Consider the following 6,784-nt stretch of genomic DNA (forward strand, 5'->3'; position numbering starts at 1 on the left):
GTCATTAAATGTTACAGCTACTCATTTATATAGTGCTGCCAAGTTAACTACTATTGAAAAAAAAAAAACATTATAATTTTCTGCTCCAGGATATACTGTCATTTAACAGGATTTCACACTCAGTGGATCGATTTTCTTTTTCCTAATGAAACCATATTTGACAACAAGATAATAAAACACCCAGCAAAATGCATTTATTAAGTTTGGAGGCGAAGCCTGAAATCTCCCATTAGTGTTTATTATCTCGCCTTGTATCAGCAAATGAATCAAGTATGCCACTGTGACATAAATGGTTCCCAAGGCATATCAAATTTGCATAATTCATATCGCATCTCTCCACACATATAACTATGAATTGGGCTCTTAATTTTAAACACACAGCACATGACATCAAATATTGATAGGATTTTGCTCTATTTGTAGGTAAGTTTACCATTCCTGAAGGCTTTGTGACGTGGTGGTCCTTGTTTTTCACGGTTCTACCTGCAGTCTAGGATGACTGCTTCCACCAACGTGGCACCCTTATGCTTTAGCATCTACCCATTTCATGACCAACTAACTGGATTATACTGTATAGCTTTGACCAAAAATCACCTAGAATTGAGACAATAAAAAAAAATTTAAAAAAAGTATATCAACATACTTTAGATCTTTTATTTAAAGAAATTGCAAAATGATAGCTCAAAAGTCTACCAGAAGCCATAACAGTATTTCAAAATGTCATTTTTCAATTAGTCAATTTTTACTTAAATATAACTACAAAGCGGGGGTATGGAATTCAATATGTTAACGTAACATTATTTCAGCAGGTTTCATTCGACTTCATGAAGCAAAACTAGGGTACTGAGTGATGCAAAACATTTGGACATAGCTGTCTATGTAGATTTGTATCAATGAAATGTATTGCATGTGCAGGGCTCGAAATTAACTTTTCCATGCACTAGCCACCATACAACCAGATTACCTTACACATGCATGATATTTTATATATCCCTAAATGCCATATGTTACCAGAGACATTTATAATACTGGCAGATACTGAATCGCTGCAGAGAAACTAAACTAGTTGTTTCAATTCCAGCCCCTCACATTATATTTTACAGATCTCCCTGCCAACCCCAATACATTTCACTTGCAAAGCAGTTCTTAAGACGAAAGATGAAAGACCCTGAATATGAGAAGAAACAGATTCAACATTGCTTGCTGTCAGCTGCAGCCTTGGAAGATTTGACAGCCACAATGTCAACTTTAAAAAATACGCAGCGCAAAGGAAGGTTCGTCTTTTTAACACCATTAATTCTTCCTGTATCCTTCCTCGTCTTACATTCTGCATGTTTAAAGAAGTTGTTTTCTTTCCATCATATAGTTGAGCTATCCAACCATACCAGATGGTAGGTACTGTATACAGAGTATTTGAATGCAAGGATTCCTGTCAATTTTAGGAACCAATGATGTGAATCTATTTATTTGTTTACCAGTTTCTATTTTAACCCACCTGTTGTCACATTGCAACAACTCATAAGGAAGGGTTCTCACAGAAATGAAACCTGCACCTCAAAGTCTCCAGTGTATGCATAAACCAAATGTGTATTTTCTATACAGTTCATAATCCACTGCATCAAAGTCTGCTGTGGAAAACAAAAATCAATGTTTTAAGTGCATTTTTGTTGAAAATAGATAGCTTTTGGGATATACAACCAACAGCGAACTGAGTCTTTTCTGAGAATCTTTTGAGAGCAAAGAAACGTACACCTCCAGTGGTGCTTACCCAAAAGAGCCTGTGTTGACTGTCCAACTGAGCTTGCAAACTGAATTTCCATTGCACTGAAGACAGCACTGAAATCAAAATAAGGCTAGAGGTTGTCTTCACCTATTAAAGTAGGGGTTAGCTACAGTATATAAATTGCAGTCTCCTGCGTGTTATTTCTTTCCTGTAATTTCCACTCTTCAATATAATATTAATCGCACCACCCACAAATAAGTATTAGGACACAGGGTGCTGGGTGTCCGAGTTCTCCAGTGTTCACAGGTATCGTTACATAATTCACAGATTAGACCCTGATAGGAGGTTAAGTTGGTTCAATCAATTAAGGGTAAACTAGATGGAACAAACACCAGGACCAGAATTGCACACCCCATATTATACATGTTCAATGGCTTCAAACATGGGATTGAAAACTTCAACTCATCTTATGAATTTTACTTTAATTTTACCATTAAAACACATATTATACAGCATACAATATTAACCTCAAATTTAAAAACGACTTCATCATATAAACTTTCTGGGTGGGTGAAGAATGTTAATTTCGTTTTTTTTAGCTTGAAATCAGATTTACAGGTATATATAACGCATGCTAACTAATATATTTTTTAAAGTTTTCTCATCACCTTCTTAATTTTTTTTACCCAGTAATTTCTTCTTAAGATGATGCACAGCACAGAAACGAATCCCCTCTCTCAGGCAGGCTCCAGCGAACGTCTGCCAATGCACACTGCTTATTATTAAGCTGTGAAGTACAGCAGTAAAGAGGAAAGTCAACTTCCCGCTCTCAGCAGGGCTTAACCTTATGACATGTGTCGTTTATTTCTGTTCTTCTCCAAACTCAAGAGGCCACGCCCAGCACAGATACTAGGCGGGTGGCATGCTCTTACATATTCTATTGAGCAGAGATGTCTCTGATTACACGTTCTCACATAGCAGTGTGAAAAAGAAATGTCACTAAATCAAATTATGATGAAGGCTTTTGGGTTTGGGTTTTTTAACGATTAAATAAATTTAAAAAAGGGAAAGATTTATCAAGGCCTTTACTCTAAAGTGCAATACAATTACTATCATTAATACAGATTCTGCTATTAAGATCATTCAAATAAACCCCATGCTGTAATTCAGGGATTCAAATATGTTATTCGTTTGGTACTGTGAACAGTTTAATTTAGCTTTTTAAAAAGAGGCACATTACTTCTCCAAGTGATAATACAATATAAATCGGAAGTCTCTCTTCTGAAGCAGATTTTAGTGGGAAAGTCAGGTTTGTGAGAAACAAAATCCACAATCTGAAAGAAGTGTGACTGCCTGCGTGGTCGACTTCTCAAATCTCCTAAGACACAAACTAACCATATTCATTTTTAAAAAGCTAAACTGTTTGCAAACACTTTGCACACCTCTCATGTGTAAATGAATGGAGTTCAGAAACAGGTTAGTTGTGTATGCTTTAATTTGTCATTGCTGTTGTCACAGCTTCTATTCAAATAACAGAATTCAAGGACAACATACAACTAGCTGTTTTAATCATGGACGTATTAACTAGCATCCGCAGACGAGGAGAGAGAGAGACATTATTTCTGTTAAAATTCATGTTCCATGTTCAAATAAATATCACAAGTGCATTAAAATCACTTAACATGGTAATTTCCTTCAGTGAATGTCAACACATGCCCTTCTGAAGTGGTATACATATTCAACAGGCTCTACACATGGTCAGGATGCTACAGTGAATGGAAAGGGCAGAACTGCAGACTGCTTCATCAGCTGGCAGGATTCCAAGACAAGCCATGTCTGTGAACACAAAGAGAATGTCTACCTTTCACAGGGCTGACATCCAAAGCTTTGCTCCGAAATGAAAACGGCATGTTCAACATTCGCTAGCTAGAAAAAAAAAAAATAATAATCTGCCTGCAATGCTTTTTTGTGTTACCGTTGTTGTTTCGGTCGTTTGCAGTTATCTGTCACGTAAGTTTGTTAAGTGAATGCAGTGCATTGCCTTTGGAAAGGCTTGACTACAGCATGTGTTCAAAATAATGGTGCACTGATTAAAGAACAAGAAAGGGTTTTTGCTACTTCAAATAATATTGTACACAATCACAAAAATGTGTTTGTGCTCCTAATTTAAAAGAACCGACGTAGCACGGAGCTCTACGGTTTCCCTAAACACAGCTGTTCAGTTCTGCACAACATCCAGACCCAAATTAAAACAGAAAACGGATAATCAAAATACAGTGAGGTGGAGACGCTCAGTGAGTTACAGTAATCGCATTTATCAGAATAAGGATTAAACAAATCCACCAGATACTCAAATTTTAACCTCCGTGAGGTTATGAGAAACAACAACTTCCAGCAAGGAAAATGGTTCTTTCATTACTCAAATTAATTTAAAAAAAGGAGATTACATTTAGAGACATAATCATAACTGAAAAGAGGGTTTTCTTTGCGAGTATTACTGTTTTCTTATCCAATTTGTAAGCAATCAAGCTCCTTAAACCTACAAATGAACCAAACACCCTTTTTTTCCAGGAATTATCTGTAATAACCAGAGGAGAGCTTAGCAGGTACCAGGCGTTTCAACCATGACTGGGTGCAGGGCAAATGGATTAGTCCAGTCCTGTAGTATAAATAGTACCCTAGGCATTACGTGCTCTGCTCTAATGCAATCAATGCTCTGTGGCACTTCATGTTTCTTATTGGAAGAGACAAATCTCTTTAACTGTATTTCACTATGGCAACGGTCTACTTAGTGCTGCTTATTATTTCATTATACCTGTTAAACCTGGTGTGGAATGGTCCTACAGGGGCAGAGCTGGCCACCCCTGTTTCTGTTCTGAGCTGCATAGGTAGACCCTCCACAATACAACGCATGGAAGAGAGCAGAAGATATGAAATATACGGACAACTTCCACTCCCTTGGCCTTCAGGGAACTCAACGAACCTCATAAACATACAGCACACAGGATCATCTAAACAGGGAGCTCTCCCATCAGAGATCTGCTGTACAGTAACCTAGGCAATCTGCACCAACACGGTCGCCTGGGAGGACAGAGAGCCTGAGTGCTTTACACAGTGACAGCAACCAGCCCCTCAAGAAGAACGGTCTACAGTATGCTGTTCTTCTATAGTCCTGTACACCTGCCACAGTAAAAGAAACACAAAACTGGGATAATCTTTTATTTAAAAAAAAAAAGGTATTAAAAAGATAACACTACATGACCCCAACATGTATAAATAAATACGCTATACATCTGAACCAGTTTGTTTTTCTAGTCCATTAGCTTATGGACTAGGGTCCTATTAAATAACTTACCGGCTTATTAACAGACGCATTTAATAGCTACCTCTACTGTAAAATAAGCCACTGGTTACAATTCTCCCATTGAGAAAATGTTGCTGACAACTCATCTGGCAAAAAAGTACTTTATTTCTTTTATGGAATTTAATATACTCTTCACAGAAGGCTCTTCTCTTACAAAGCAGGAAAAAAAAAATCAATACAATATGTCACAAATAAATCCTTGCAATTACAGATTGCTGTACTTCTGCCTTAGATGCTTTGAAGACAATTACCTAACGGGGCACAAATTCTTTTATTGGAATGTGCGCTTGTTTTTTTTTTATAACAATGAAAACACTGCAGAACGGGGAAAAAAAAAAACATGTTTTTTCTGGCACTAAATCAAAATCATACGTACAGACAAAAGACTGAACGCTCAATAGACAGCTGAATCCCATCCCTTGTAGTCTCCTTTTATTATCTCTTACTCTAAATACATGTTTGCAAGAGAATTACCAGATCTCAATTTAGGACCTATCTAGTGAGGAGATCTTGTACAGGTTATAGTGGACTAGCAGTGGGGTGGCCCTGCAATTAAGTCCCATTTTATGTACAGCGGTAGAGCTGGATGTTGGTACTCTTCTGTAATATGGCCAGGGTTCTTAAAGAGGACGGGATGGACTGGAGTATTTATTTGTGTGCCTGAACCAAGTTTATATTTCTGTTGTTATGTAACCGAAAACGACTATTCTTCACCGTACAGATGTTAGAGTAAGTAGTTTTGTTTTTTTTACATTTCCCTTACTAGTTCAGAGTGTTTGTAACCATTCTAAGTGGTTATGCGTTCTATTTCCAATACGTTTAGTCATTATAATGTGTCTCTAAATCTGCCTTTAGCTGGTTGTGAGCTTGCTTTGAGTTTGTCTGGAGAATCAATCCCAAGGGCCAAGTCTGAACAGCCTTCCTCAATCCATTTGAATCATGTGACGGTGTGAGCTTCAATTCTGCCAGCCACCTGCTCTACACTGACATAGACAGAGCTGAAGACCACACTGTCACATGATTTTAAATACCCATTCAGTCCTGGCTCTTAGGACTCTCTAGCCGACCTCAAAACAAGTTCAAAGCCAGGTAAAGGCAGACAGAGAAATACGACACAGAATCATAGCAAACATCACAAAACGATAAGGGAAATCTAAAAAAAAAAAAAAACACTACCGGAAAACATCTGAATCTGCTTTCTCTCTGTTTCTTTAGGAAGCAGCTGCAAGAGCTATAAAAAGACACAATATAAAATCGAAGGTTGCTGTTCTGCAGTACATTGCAGTTATTAAACTAGGATAAGCTCAACAGCACTGCGGTTCAAGTGGCAGATAACAACCTTGTTTATTCACACTCACTTGAGTTGCAATTTAAAAATATATAATCTTGACTGCAAAAGACCTTTATTGGTCTATTGCTTTTGATGGTTTACCTGTTTAAAAGGGCCTGGTTGGGAGCAGAAAGATATCCAGCATCTGGTGTGCTAAGATATTCAATTACAAGAGCACCTACGCTTCCAAGTGCCACGAGCGTATCTTTGCTGGGAACAAGGCAGTTGTATACACTAGGGATTAGACAAACCGTTTTCAAAATGTAATATGAAATAATAGCAGCTATTGTGGAAATACACTGTCGCATTATAATAGCTGGTTACTGTGTGATAACGCTGTGAGAAGCCCTGCAGGCTCCTGGCTCGT

The sequence above is a fragment of the Polyodon spathula genome, chromosome 41 (assembly GCF_017654505.1).
Source record: "Polyodon spathula isolate WHYD16114869_AA chromosome 41, ASM1765450v1, whole genome shotgun sequence".
Classification (NCBI taxonomy): Eukaryota; Metazoa; Chordata; class Actinopteri; order Acipenseriformes; family Polyodontidae; genus Polyodon; species Polyodon spathula.